This window comes from Antechinus flavipes, chromosome 3 (assembly GCF_016432865.1).
Source record: "Antechinus flavipes isolate AdamAnt ecotype Samford, QLD, Australia chromosome 3, AdamAnt_v2, whole genome shotgun sequence".
Taxonomy (NCBI): domain Eukaryota; kingdom Metazoa; phylum Chordata; class Mammalia; order Dasyuromorphia; family Dasyuridae; genus Antechinus; species Antechinus flavipes.
The window spans coordinates 119,144,723-119,160,984 of NC_067400.1; positions in this window are offsets into that span (position 1 = coordinate 119,144,723).

Consider the following 16,262-nt stretch of genomic DNA (forward strand, 5'->3'; position numbering starts at 1 on the left):
ATTTTCCCTGCTTATCATTATCTACTTCCTCATCTCCATTCACTTTAACCCAATTCCTTCCTCTTTACCAACCCATTCTCTGCTTGTCATTATCCCTTCTGGGGTCCTTTTAATGTTGTTAACAAATTGTCCTTCAATTTAGGCCAGTCCTTCTCATTTTTTCATCCATCTTGTACTAATGGAAACAATGCTCTCCACCCCATGCTTCCATGCCCAACAGAAGATCCTGTCTTTCTAGGTACCTCCTCTAGCTTTGAATGCACTGTCAGCACTCTCAAGTTCTCTTGACAGATTGTGCCAGGAGGAGAAATAAACATTTTCCTTGTTCTTTTCTATTACTTCCAGACCTTCTCTCTGTTGTCATTGCTCAGCAACATTTCTTTCTGGAAAGTTCCCTTTATCCATCAATATTACTCTATCCAATCATGGTTGCTGTTACCTGCTGACCCCTTGACCATTCCCTTTCTTTTCTCGAAGGGTTTAACATCTCAATCAGTTTTCAGACTTAAATATATGGCTGTTGATATCCTTTTAAATGGTATAGCCTTTCATTCCCCCAAGGCTCTATCCACTAGCCTCTTCTTTTTGATCTGTACATGGTTTGTCCTGGTAATCTAATTAACTCTGAAAGATTCAGTTATCATCTCTATGCAGATTTCTCTGTCTGTCTCTCTTCTCTCTGATCTTTTCTCTCTCTACTTTCTCTTCTGTCTTCTTTCTCTTCTCTCTCTGTCTCTGTCTTTCGCTCCCTCTCTCTTACACTTTCTGTCTATCATGCTCTGTCTCTTCTGTTTCTACCTTTCTCTCTCTTCACTGCCTCTCTCTGTGTCTCTGTGTGTCTCTCTCTGTCTCTTTCCCCCTTTCTTTTCTCCTGAGATAAGGCCCATGTCACCACTAATTCCCTGCTAGATATTTCTACTTGGATCCCATTGGCATATAAAACTTAGTATGTTGATGTTATTGTTGTATATTTTTCTCAGACATATATAACTCTTTATAACCTCATTTGGGGTATTCTTAGCAAAGATACTGGAGTAGTTTGCCAATTCCCCAACCAGCTCATTTTACAAATGAGGAAACTGAGGCAAACAAGATTGTTATTTGTCCAGGGTCATACGATGATATGTGTCTGAAGTCAATTTGAAATAGGTCTTTCTGATTCCATACCCAGAGCTTACCCAGTGCTCTATCTACTAGACCACCTAATTGTCTCAGTATGCCAATAGGAAAACTCATTAAATTTCCCCCTAACTTCACCCTTTCCTAATTACTTCTCATTTCTTTTTTTTCTTAAAACATTTTTATTTTCAAAACAGATATATGGATAATTTTCAACATTCATCCCTGCAATATCTTGTGTTCCAAATTTTTCCCTCCCTTTCCCCTAGTCTCTCTCTTAGATGGCAAATAATTCAATATATGTTAAAAATGTGCAATTCTTCTATACATATTTCCACAATTATCATGCTGCATAAGAAATGTCAGATCAAAAAGGAAAAAAAATACTGAGAAAGAAAACAAAATGCAAACAAACAACAACAAAAAAAGTGAAAATACTATGTTGTGAACCATACTCAATTTCCACAGTCCTTTCTTTAGGTGTAGATGGTACTTTTTATCATAACATCATTGGAACTGGCCTGAACCATCTCAATGTTGAAAAGAGCCATGTCCATCAGAATTGATCATCATATAATCTTGTTGCCAACAAGAACGATCTCCTGGTTCTGTTCACTTCAGTTAGCATCAGTTCATATGAGTCTCTCAAGGCCTCTGTGAAATCATCCTCCTGATCATTTCTTATAGAACCATAATATTCCATGACATTCATATGCTATAACTTATTCATCTATTCTCCAATTGATAGGCATCCACTCAGTTTCCAGTTTCTTGCCACTACAAAGAGGGCAGCCACAAACATTTTTGCACGTGGGAGTCCCTTTCCCTCCTTTAAGATCTCTTTAGGATATAATCCCAGTAGAAAAACTGCTGGGTCAAAGGGTATACACAGTTTGATAACTTTTTGAGCATAGTTATAAATTGCTTTCCAGAATGATTGGACCCATTCACAGTTCCACCAACAATATATGAGTGTCCCCGTTTTCCCATACTCCCTCCAACATTTGTCATTTTTTTCTGTTATCTTAGCCAAGCTGAGAAGTGTCTAGTGGTACTTCAAAGTTGTCTTAATTTGTATTTCTTTGATCAATAGTGATTTAGATCATGCTAGAAATGGTTTTAATTTCTTAGTCTGAAAATTGTCTGTTCATATCCTTTGACCATTTATCAATTGGAAAATGACTTGAACTATGATAAATTTGAGTCAATTCTCTATATATTTTAGAAATGAGGCCTTTAACAGAACATTATAATGTAAATGTTTTCCCAGTTTATTGTTTCCTTTATAATCTTGTCTGCATTGGTTTTGTTGGTACAAAAACTTCTTAACTTAATATAATAAAAATTATTCATTTTGTATTCAATAATGCATTCTAGTTCTTCTTTGGCTACAAATTCCTTTCTTCTTCACAGATTTGAGAGGTAAACTATCCTTTGTTCTTCTAATTAGCTTATACTGTTACTCTTTATATCTAAATCATGAACCCATTTTGACCTGATCTTGATATATAGTGTTAGCTGTGAGTCAATGCCTAGTTTCTGCCATACTAATTTCCAATTTTCCCAGCAGATTTTGTCAAATAGTGAGTTTTTATCCCAAAAGCTGGGACATCTGGGTTTGTCAAACACTAGATTACTATAGTCATTGACTATTTTCTTCCGTGAGCCTAATCTATTCCACTGATCGACAACTCTATTTCTTAGCCAGGACCAAATGGTTTTGATGACCACTGGTTTATAGTATAGTTTTAGGTCTGCTATAGCTAGGCCACCTTCATTTACATCTTTTTTCATTAATCCCCTTGAAATTCTTTTTTTAAATTATTATTAAAGCTTTTTATTCACATATGCATGAGTAATTTTTCCAACATTGACCCCTGCATAACCCGCTGCTGTAAATTTTCCCCTTCTTCCTGCCATCCCTTCTTCCACCCCATAGGCAGTCCAATACATGCCAAATATGCTGAAATACATGCCAGATCCAATATGTGTATACATATGCACACAGCCATCCAGCTGCACAAGAAAAATCAGATCAAGAAGAAAGAAAAAGAAAACATGAGAAAAAAGAAACAAAATTCAAGCAAATAATAACAAGAGAGAGTAAGAATGTTATGTTCCCACCCCTCTGTTCCCACAGTTCTCTCTCTGGGTGTAGATGGTTCTCTTCATCACTGAACAAGTGGAACAAATCATCATCTCAATGTTGAAGAGAGCCATGTCCATCAGAATTGATCATCATATACTCTTTTTGTTGCTGTTTTTAATGATCTCCTGGTTCTGCTCATTTGACTTTGCATCAGTTCATGTAAGTCTCTCCAAACCTCTCAGAAATCAACTGCTGGTCGTTTCTTATAGAACAATAGTATTCCATAGTGTTCATATACCATAATTTATTCAGTCATTTTCCAATTGATGGGCATCCACTCAGCTTCCAGTTTCTTGCCACTATAAATTAGGCTGCCACAAATATTTTTGCACATGTGGGTCCCTTATATTGAGATATAATCCCAATAGAAACATTGCTGGATCAAAGGGTATGCACAGTTTGATAACTTTTAGAGCATAGTTCCAAACTACTCTCCAGAATGGTTGGATCCGGTCACAGTTCCAACAATAATGGATCAGTGTTCCAGTTCTCCCACATCCCCTCCAACATTGATCATTATCTTTTCCTGTCATCTTAGCCAATCTGATAGGTGTGTAGTGGTATCTCAGAGCTGTCTTGATTTGAATTCTCTGCTCAATAGTGATTTGCTCCCTTGATATTCTTGACCTTTTTTTCTTCCAGATGAATTTTATTATTTTTTCTAGCTCTATAAAATAATTTCTTGGGAGTTTGATTGGTATGGCATTGAATAAGTAGGTTTAGATAATGTTGTCGTTTTTATTATTTTAGTTTGACCTACCCATGAGCATTTGATATTTTTCCAATTGATTAGATCTGACTTTATGTGAAAGTGTTTTGCAGTTATGTTCATATAGTTCCTGACTGCCTTATCAGGTAGACTCCCAAAGGTTTTATATTATCAACAGTTATTTTAAATGGAATTTCTCTTTATATCTCTTGCTGCTAGATTTTGTTGGTAATATATAAAAAAGCTGATAATTTATGTGGATTTATTTTGTATCCTACAACTTTGCTAAAGTTACGAATTGTCTCTAGTAATTTTTTAGTTGATTCTCTAGGATTCTCTAAGTATACCACCATATCATCTGCAAAGAGTGATAATTTGGTTTCCTCATGACCTACTCTAATTCCTTCAGTCTCTTTTAATTTTCTTGTTGCCATAGTTAACATTTCTAATACAATATTGAATAGTAATGGTGATAATGGGCAACCTTGTTTCACCCTGATCTTAATGGGAATTTTTCTAGTTTATTCCCATTACATATGATGCTTGTTAATTGTTTTAAATAGCTGCTACTGACCATTTTAAGGAAACCCCATTTATTTCTATGCTTTTAAGTGTTTTTGATAGGAATGAATGTCATATTTTGATACGTACTTGATACGCACTTCTTGAGAGAATCATATGATTTGTTAGTTTGTTAATTGATATAGTCAATTATGCTAATAGTTTTCCTACTATTAAATCAGCCTTGTATTTCTGGTATAAATTCTACTTGGTCATGGTTTATTATCCTGGGAATGACTTGCTGTAATCTCTTTGCTAATATTTTATTTAAGATTTTGGCATCAATATTCATTAGGGAAATTGGTCTATAATTTTCTTTCTCTATTTTGACCCTTTCTGGTTTAGGTATCAGCACCCTATCTATATTATAAAAGAATTTGATAGGATTCCGTCTGACCCTATTTTTTCAAATAGTTTGCATAGTATTGGAATTAATTATTCTTTAAATGATAGAATTCACATGTAAATCCATCTGGCTCTGGAGATTTTTTCTTAGGGTGTTGATTAATAGCTTATTCAATTTCTTTTTCTAAAATGGGACCATTTAAGTAATGTATTTCCTCTTCTGTTAATGTAGGCAATTCATATTTTTGCAAATATTCCTCCATTTCACTTAGATTATCAGATTTATTGGCATATAGTTGGATAAAATAATTCCTAATTATTGCTCTAATTTCTTCTTTATTGGTGTTAAGTTCTTCCTTTTCATTTTTGATACTAAGAATTTGATTCTCTTCTTTCCTTTCTCTAATCAAATTAACTCAAGATTTAGCTTTTTCTTTTTTTCATAAAACCAATCCTTAGTTTTGTTTATTAGTTCAATAATTTTCTTACTTTCAATTTTTATTAATCTCTCCTTTTATTTTTAGGATTTCAAGTTTGGTATTTAATTAAGGGGTTTTAATTTGTTCCTTTTCTAGCTTTTTTTAGTTGCATGCCCATTTCATTGATCTTCTCTTTCTCTATTTTATGTTAGAGAGATAAAACTTCCCCTAAGAACTGTTTTGGTTACATCCCAAAGATTTTGGTATGTTGTCTCATTATTGTCATTCTCTTGGATGAAATTATTGATTGTGTTTAGGATTTGTTGTTTCACCCAATAAATTTGTATGATTAGATTATTAAATTTCCAATTAATTTTGGTCTATTTTCCTAGCCTTTTATTGCATGTAACTTTTATTATATCATAATCTGAAAAAATGCATTTACTATTTCTGCCTTTCTGCATTTGATTTTGAGGGTTTTATGCCATAATAATGTTCAATTTTTGTATAGGTTCCATATATTGCGGAGAAAAAAAGTGCAATCTTTTCTGTCTCCATTCAATTTTCCCCAAAGGTGTATTATACCTAACTTTTCTAGAATTCTATTTACCTCCTTAGCTTCTTTCTTATTTATTTTGTGGTTCTATTTATCCAGCTCTGAGGAGCAAAGTTGAGATTCCCTACTAGCATCATTTTGCTGTCTAATTCTTGCATTTCTCTTAACTTCTCCTCTAGGAATTCGGATGCTATACCACTTAGTGCATATATGTTTAGTATTGATGTTACTTCAGTATCTATGATATCCTTTAGCAAGACATAATTTCCTTCTGTATCTCTTTTTAATTAGATCTATTTTTGCTTTTGCTTGATCTAAGATAAGGATTGCTACCCTTGTTTTTTTTTTTTTTCTTCAGCTGAAACATAATAGATTCTGCTCCAGTCTTTTACCTTTATTCTGAATGTATCACTCTGTTTTAAATCTATTTTTTGTAAACTACATATTGTAGGATTCAAGCTTTTAATCCAGTCTGTCATCTGGTGCTGTTTTATGGGAGAGTTCATCCCATTCACATTCACAATAAAAATTACTAACTGCTATCTTGTTTTCCCCAAGTTATATTTTTTCTTTCTTTCCTTTTTTTCTCTCTTCTTCACTATTTTGCTTCTGACTACCACATCCCTCAAACAGCCCTCTCCTTTTACAGCCCTTCCTCTTTCTTTATACTTTCCCTTTCTACTTCTGTTCTCCCTTCTATTAGCTTCCCCATTTCCTTTCCCCTTTCCCTCCTATAGGGTGAGATAAGTTTTTCTGTGAAACTCAATATGTTTGATATTCTCTCTTTGAGCCAAATCTGATGAGAGTAAGATTTCCACAATGCTCATCTCCCTCCCTTCTCTCCCTCAATTGCAATAGGTCTTTTTTGCCTCTTCATAAGATGTAATTTACCCCATTTTTACCTCCATTTTCCTCTTCTTCCAGTAGAATCTCCTTTCCTCCTCTAGGTTTTTTTTTTTAAATGTCATCACAATACAATCAAATTATACCTGCACCCTCTAAGTGTATCCATATCAGAGATATAGCACTCAAGAGTTAAACAAATCATCTTTCCATATAAAGATGTAACCTTTTTAACTTTTAAAAGAAAGTTATTTTTTCTTTCTTTTTAACCTTTTTATGCTCTTTAGTTCTGTTTTTGAATATCAAATTTTCTCTGCAGCTCTGGTCTTTTCATCAGAAATAAATAAAATTCACTTGTTTCATTGAATATCCATCTTTTTTCCTGAAAGATAATGCTTAATTTTGATATATAATTGATACTTGGCTGCAATCCAAGTTACTTTGTTTTTTGCAGTATAAGATTCCAAGCTCTTCTATCCCTTAAAATGGAAGCTGCTGGATCCTGAGTAATCCTGATTGTAGCTCCTTGATTCTTGAATTGTTTCTTTCTGGCTGCTTGCAATATTTTTTCCTTGATCTGATAATTCTGAAATTTAACTACTATATTTGTTGAAGTTTTCATTTTGGGGTCTCTTTCAGCAATTGATCCATGAATTCTTCAATGGCTATTTTAAGCTCTACTTCTGGGATATTAGGCAGTTTTCCTTGATGATTTTCTGAAATATGATGTCTAGGCTCTTTTTTTTTTAAACATGGTTTTCAGGTAGTCCAGTAATTCTTAGACTGTCTTTCTTGGATCTATTCTTCAGGTCAGTTGTTTTTCCAATGAGATATTTTACATTTTCTTCTATTTTTTTTTTCATTTTTTGGGTTTTGTTTGATTCTTGAAGTCTCATTGAATCATTCACTTTTGTTTGTTCAATTCTAATTTTTAGTGAATTATTTTCTTGTTAGCTTTTTGATTTCCTTTTGCATTTGGTTAATCAGATTTTTAAATAAAGTATTTTTTATTCATTGGATTTTTTTCCATTTCACAATTTCCCATTTTTCAACGAATTGGTATCTTTTTTCAAATCTATTTGTAAGAAGCTATTTGCTTTTTTCATTCTTTCAAATCTATTTTGTAAGGAGTTATATGATTTTTCCATCTCACTAAATCTATTTTAAAGGAGTTTTCTTCAGATATTTTTTGTGTTTTCTTTCCCAAACTCTCTTGCAAAGTTCTAATTTCTTTTCCAATTTTTCTTCTAATTCTCTTTTAAGATCCTTTTTGAATTCTTTCAAGAGAGCCTTGCATAATAGATGCTAACTTAAATCACCCTTTGGGGCTTCATCTGGAGATGTTTGAGGTCTGTTTTCTATCTCCCTAGAAACTATCTATGGTCGGAGTTCTTTTGCTCTTTTGCTCATTTTTTAAAAAAAATGTTAATTCTACTTTTAGGCAAAGGGGAGATTGTCCCAAACTTCCACTACAGTTAATAGAGGATTTATGTTGTCCTAGGCGAGTGCTGCTGACTTCCTTTTGTTAATGGGTGGGTGTGGCCAAGTTCAAAGGTTCACTATTTGCTTTTTGTATATATAATCAGTACCCAATGCTGGTATATTTTGGCTAAACGTAGATTAGTGTATTCCCCAGCCTCAGTTGCCACCACACTGGGTCTCTTTGCTACCCTCTCAGCCTCTTTCCCTTTCTCTCTCTTTCCTACTCACCACTCCACCCCTACTCCCACCCCCACCCCTGGCCAATTGAAATGTAATTTTTTTAAGTTCTTCCAAAATATCTTCTGCTGAAAATTTGTTACATTCCAAATATTTGTGAGTTCTGTCACTCCAAAACCAGTGCAGAGTCTTGAACTGATGTTGATCTGTCTACTCTCCACCATCTTGGCTTTGCCCCCCTTACTTCTCATTTTTTGTTAAGATATTGGCACCCTTTCAATAACTGAAGTACTCACTTTTAGGGCCATCATACTGCCTTCCATATCTAATCAATTTTTGTATCATTAGAAATATTGCATAGCAGATAGGGCATTCAAATTGGGATCCCAGATCCCAGATCTACTGGTTGTGTTTGACAGAGAACATGAGAGACAGAACCGAGAGAGAGAGAGAGAGAGAGAGAGAGAGAGAGAGAGAGAGAGAGAGAGAGAGAAAGAAGAAGAAGAAGAAGAAGAAGAAGACACACAGAGAGAAACACACACACACACACACACATACACACACACACACACACACAAACATTCTTGAGGAATAATAGAGGAGACTTAGAAATCATTTCACTAAACATTCTCATTTGATAGATGAAGAACATGAGACCCCAAGAGGTTACATAACTTCCTAAGGTCTATACAGCTAGCTAGTGTCAGAATTAGGACTAGAAGCCAGGACTTTGAATTTTTGGTCTCTGGTTCAGCACCATTTCTGATTAGTAATCTCTCTATGCCTCACTTTCTCTCCCCTATAAAATATGAATAATAATCAAGATGAATTATCCTGACTTGACTATGGATATGATGTACCTTAGTGTCTCCACTGCAAAATTGGTGGTGTTTGAATCAGCAGCCAATGAGATCTATTTAAATTCTGTGATCCTATGTGTCTCTGAATCCTTGAGATTTGTTCTTTCTTTTCCTCTTTATACCCTCTTGATGGTTCTTTCTATCTCTGCTCTGTCTCCCCTCCCATAAATCCTACACACAGCTGATAAATTAATATTCCTAAAACACAGGTTCAGATCATGTCCCTTTTCTGCTCAAGAATTTTGGTTGTATTTCCTATTACTCCTATTAAAAATTATAAACTTTTCTGGCATTTACACTTCTTCCTACTGGGTTCAATCTAGCTTTTTAAAGATACTTCATATCAGTCTTTATTACATATTTTATGTTCTAGCCAAAATTGTCTGCTTTCTATTTCCTAGCATATGGTCCATCTTCTTCATCAGTACCTTTGTACAGCCTGTCCCATTTAGAATTCACTCTCTCCTTCTTTCTTTCTTTCTTTTTTTTAAATTAGGTAATCTGATTTCTGGATTACTTTTTTGGGGTGGGGGAGGGTTTCTTTTGTGAAACATTTTGAATTAAAGGATTTGCCTAGTGTCACAATAGCTAGTAAGTGCCAGATTTGAATTTAGGTCCTTCTTACTACAGGGCCTGTGCTCTATTCACTGTGTCCCCTAACACATTCATTTCTACTTCTTAGAATCTCCAGATCTTTTCAAGGTTCAGCTCAAGTAGAACTTTATACCTGAGGTTTTTGGTAGGGACAAGAGAGCCACCATGGGAATTTCTTTTGTTTGACTATGTATATTTGTTACAAGGTTTTCTTTGTTCTTCTAGCCCAGTAAGGTGAGCATAAGGAGGAGAAGAAGTGGCAAGGAGATAATACTTGTCAATTGGAAAAAAAGTTTAAAAAATGAGGGCTTTTCTTTGATCTTCTAATCATCAATGCTTCTTACTCCCTTAAAGATTTATATAATCTGTATCTGTGTTATGTCACCTCTTCTGATCCCAGCAGAATTCAAATTTCTCAAGGTCGGGAATTGTTTTATTTTTGTTTCAATATCTCTGTGCTTTACACATTAGTGTGTAGTAAATGTTGAATGAATGAATATAAATCATTAAATCTTCTGGAAAAAGAATCAAATGATTCTTGAGCATAAAAATATTGTTATTACATATTACATACATATGTTTTTTATATCCCATGATCAACTATGTATTAGGGAATCAGATTATTTCATTTTGTTATGCTCCTAAATATTTAAAATTAATGTACAATATTATAAGCAAATTTTAAGGAGAAAAAGAATTCCAGGAATAAGCAACTAAATTGACTGCTAGAAAGTGACAAGGTCCTGTCTCTGGAGCAGTGCCATCTTGGATCTTTTGTCAAGCATATAATTTGATTTGTAATAAGTAATAAGCAGTCTATAACTTTAACACATGGATTAAAGGCTTGAAAAATTGTTATAGTAGAGGCTTAATTAAAGTTGCTAGATCCTTAAAATTAATACAAGCTACCAATAGAAATAAGAAAGCGAGAAAGGAGAAATAGACTTGAAGAAGCAAGGAAAAAGACAGCTGTGGGCAATGAGTGGTGAGGGGTCAACTTCCAAACTGTGGTTTAGTAATTTGCAATTTCTTGAGGAATAATAGAGAGAGGAGACTTAGAAATCATTTCACTAAACATTCTCATTTGATAGATGAAGAACATGAGACTTCAAGAGGTTACATAACTTCCTAAGGTCTATACAGCTAGCTAGTGTCAGAATTAGGACTAGAAGCCAGGACTTTGAATTTTTGGTCTCTGGTTCAGCACCATTTCTATTTTCATTTTTTCTCTGATTAGTAATCTCTCTATGCCTCACTTTCTCTTCCCTATAAAATATGAATAATAATCAAGATGAATTATCCTGACTTGACTATGGATATGATGATCTTAAATGATAAAAAATGACAAAATACTTTTTAAAGACAAAACTAAGAGGAAATATTTAATAATAGAGGCACTGTACTATAGTAATTTGCCTTGATTGATTTCAGCTTTACATATTTAAAAATCAACAAAATATAACAGAAAAACCTTGAAAGAAACACTGATTTTTCTCCCTTCCTCCATCTCTTTCCCACTCTCTTTCTTTTCTTTTCCTTCCTTCCTTCCTTCCTTCCTTCCTTCCTTCCTTCCTTCCTTCCTACCTCTCTCCCTCCTTCCCTCCTTTCCTCCCTTCCTTCTTTCCTTTCTTCCTCCCTTCCTTCCTCCCTCCCTCCCTTCCTTCTTTCCTTCCTTCCTTCTTTCCTTTCTACTCAAGTATTAGTCTCACAAGAACAACACAGATGCCTTTTTTTTTTGATTCCTTGAACTAAAAGCATTTTCTCCTTACTCAGATTTTTCTCATGATATTTTTCTGGATCTTTCCTTTGTCTCATATTCTAATCTATTCACCCTTCTATATGCCTTATTCTCTTTTCCTCCCATTAGATTGGAAGCTTCATGAGGGGACAGTATGTAATTTTTTTATATTTGTATCTCCAATGCCTTGGATCATATTTTGCTCATCAGCACTGTTTTTGGGGAAAATGACATCATATCTGGAAGAAAGTAGCTGACAATCCATTACACTTTGCCTTAGTTGGATTATATCTTAAGTATTGTGTTCAGTTCTGGGTACTATTTTTAGAAAAGGTATTAATAAACTGGAGTTCATATAGAAAAAGGCAGCCAAGAGAACAATGAAGACCACACACAATTAAAGATTGATTAAAGAAATTAGAGATGTTTAACCTGAATGAGAGAAGACTCAGAAGGGATATGATAGCTACCTCTTTTGTCCAATGAACATCTTTGTAATATTATTATTCATTAAGAAGTACTTTGAACCTTGGAACCTTGGATTCAAGTGCCAATTCTGGGACTGAATCTATTAAAGACTTTAACTTACAAAAGCCAAGGTCTTCCACTGCATCCAAGACCATTTTCAGTCATCCTGATCTATTTCTTGCCACTGGATCCAAATGGTTCCAGAGGAGAAACTGAGGGTAGTGACTTTACACAGCCCTCTCTCACTTTAATCCAATTCACCTGTAAGTCATAACACCACCTCCCTGATATTATAGTCCCTTTGGAGAGCAAAGGACCAAGAAGAGCAACATGTGACTTATACTCAGGTAAATTATTTATTTGGTTTCATTTTTCTCATCTGCAAAATGAATAAATTAGTATTCATGCTGCTTAATTCATAGGGATCAAAGGATCATACATTTAGAAGTGAAAGGAATCTGAGAGATAATCTATTTTAGTTTTCTTATTTTGCATCTAAATAAACTGAGATTCAAAAAAGTTAAATAAAAAAAATTTTTTTTGTAAAGCTAATGTCCTCTGACTATGAGGTCAGCTTTTTCTCTTGTACCAGGCTCACATGGAGTAAAATTATGCATGTCAGCTCCATTAAAACCATAAAGTGATATATCCATATATTATTTCTGGTTATTTAAAAATCTTATTTATGCCCTTTTTTTCAAGGCGGCAGACATTTTCCCGCATATTTCTGCATTATACAAAGAAAAACAGTCAAGCAAAACCAGCTGACAAAATGATAGTGTCTGACAGCATATGCAACATGCCGAGAAAAAGAAAGCATGTTTCATCATCTGTTCTACAATTCTGAGATTGGTTGCTGCAATTAAATCTGATTTCAACTGCCTTAGAGAATTGTTTTCATTTACATTAATATGATCATGTTTGTTATTATTTTCCTGGTTCTGATTACTTCACTTTGCATCAGTTTAAACAAGCCTTCATTTCTGATTACTTTAAAGGAAAAATATAAGTGAATTTATTCTCTTCCTTTTTTTCTTACATATTTTAATGACCATGATTTAAAAAATAGCAAAACACTAATGTATTTATAATGAATGATGTGTTCCTACTTTCAGATATTCAAGTATTTAGTTTTTCTGAAGGAAGTATCCTGTTGGCAATATCTTTCATTCATTCATTCAATAAATAATAATTAAATGCCTTGTGTTAGCTGAGCTCTATACTAGTCATTGGGAGTAGACTGAAAATTAGATAGCATGATCTAACTTTTTTTTTTTTAATTTTACTTCAAGGGTCTAAAAGTGTAAATATACAGAGATTTAGCATAGTTTTGTGGAGGCAGGATTGTTGTTCTTCTTAATTTTTGCTGGATCATCATCTATATAGCACTTCTTAATAATGGGTGGACCTTCAAGCTCTGAATTCATCCCTCTTTTCTTGATAATTCGATCAGGTCTTACAAGTTTAATTATCATCTATATTTATTCCCAGATCTGAATATTAAGCCTTAGTCTTGTTCTAGCATGCATCACCAACTAACTACATATTGGACAGTTTAAGTTAATGGCCTATAAGCACCTCAACATCAATATACCCAAAAGAAAAATCCTTTTCTTTGATCAAATCAGTTCCTGTGGTGGATTTTCTTGTTTCTGTTGATGACAATCATCATCATTCTTCTAGTCAACTAGGTTTAAAACCTCAGCATCATCCTCTAATCCCTTACTTCACATATAGTTCCCTAATCTTGTTAATTTTTTTCTCACAATATCTGTGACATCTGTCCCCTTCTCTAGTTCAGTTCCTTATTATGTCTTGCCTAAACTATTACAATGAGTTCTTCCTACCTCAATTATCTCTACTCTCTAATTCACCTTTCACATAGCTGCCAAAATGATCTTACTAAATCCTAGATCTTCCCCTCTTCATTAAACTTCAATTGACTTTAGGACCAAATTCAAAATTCTCTATTTGGAATTTGAAAGTCCTCACAAACTTGCTTTAACCTGCTTTTCCATCTTTTTATTATATATTATTCCTGTTTGTGACTTCTATAGACCTCTAATTGGCCTTCTTGCTACTCTTCACACTTCCCATTTCATTCTATTTCCCATTTCAGTCACTTGGCACAGGCTATCCCCCATATCTGGAATGTACATCCTCCTTACTTTTGCCTCTTAGAATTCCTAGTATCATTCATAGCACAACACAAATACCATCTTCTATAGAGGTTTTCCTGATTTCCCTTTAGCTATAGATATGTTCTATATCCAAATTATTTTGCATTTATTTTGTATGTATTTTAGTTTTTAAAATGCATATTTTTATTATTTTATATAAGTATTTCCCAATTGCATATAAATATTTTTGATATTTATCTTTTAAAAATTTTGAGTTACAATTCCTTTCCTTCTCGTTTCTTCACTACCCCTTGAGTAGATAAGCAAAATGATATTTATCATACATATGAAGTCATACAAAACATTTTTCATATACCTATATTATTTTGCATATATTTTACTTTAAATATTTATATACATAGTTTCCCTTGATATAGTATGTTTCTTGAGGACGGGGATCATTTCATATTTTGTCTTTGTATTTGTATTTGTACTGTATAACAGTAGGAGTTAGCTGGAACATAATTGGTACTTAATAAATGCTTGTTGCTTGCTTGCTTGATTTGATGGATCTAGCATTTTATCAGTATGCATTTCCTTCCACCAGGGCGGATAACAATCCCAACATGCCTTGCTACCCTATGTGATTCCTGTTTTTTTTTCTTTTTGTTTTTAAGAATGGATTTCCTCATCTGGTTTAGGCTGGCAGTTCAAGAAATGGATACTTCCAGGCCCAGTCTCACCACTGATCAGTGTTTTCCAATCCGAGCCAGTTCACCTTTCCTGAGGCAATCTGTTATCCCCCCCACAAACCCTCTCCCATTCCTAGGGTTTCACCATATCAGTGCCAAAGAGTGCAGACATCTGGTTGGCTTAGCCATCATAACTCTGAACTCTCAAGCTGATGAGATGCAACCAAGCTCAGCCTTCCCAGAACTGAGATTATAGGTATACACCACCATGCCCCCCCTTACTTTGTGGGATTCCTGTTCATACTTTCCATAACTCCTTCATAGAACATATTCAGAATGCCAGAGGACTGCCCCTAGTTTCTTTGGATTAAGAATTCTGGCAAAAATATAATATCCAGATAATGGGGAGGAAAATGGTTATACGACATCACAGTTATTTGTTTTAATGTTTTATTTATTTTCTTTTTAATTTATGAAATTAAAGCATTTCCATAACAGTTTAATTTAAAAAAGAAAGATAATTGAACAAGACATATTATATACAACTTGCTGTTCCTTTTAAATATATAACAAAATTGTCATGAAAATTCCATTTTTTTCTTTTTTCACTCTTCCCCCCATTCTCTAGATGGCTACTATTGAACATAAATATGTATATTACATACATACACACATATGTATAGAATATAATTATTCTATACATACTTTTATTTATCAATCATTGATTTTAACAATTATAAATATGGGAACACTGAGTGAAAACTAAGGGGGAAAATTCTGGGATGCTAATCTATTTAGTATCCTTTAGGGAATCAGTATGTTATGATATTTAATGATTTAAGACTTACATTTTAGCCTTGGAACTGTCACAAAATATCTGAGACTGAACTTTCCCCATCTATAATATAGGGGAAATAACACCTGCAGTTGTTATCTGGGAAACAGTTTGTAAATTCTAACAGGATGTATAAATATGAGATATCATTAACATTTATGGCTAAAAAGTTACTAAAGAGGAATTTATCCACTAGGAGAACCTCTCAGTGTAAATGTTTAAATTAGCCTCTAGGCAACCAACAGATTCATATTGGCAAGAACCAGCTATGGACATCCTGACTCCAGTGTAAACACGAGTTGAGATTTTTAACCTTTGCTTCATCTTCAATATTTGTATGAATTAATTAGCATATATATAAACTAATGGCTCAATAGGGTCTAGTTACCTATTTACCAGAATTGTTGTGTAATTAACTGCCAAAAATATCACAATAATAACTATTTATTAAAATGATACTTGTAATTGAAGCTGGGATATAATTCATCACATATATTTATCTTTCAATATACAGACACCACCTCTAAATATTGCTTTAATAAAGAATGGTCATTTATTCTATTTTCCCAAGTACATTGAGTTTGTTTTTAATTTA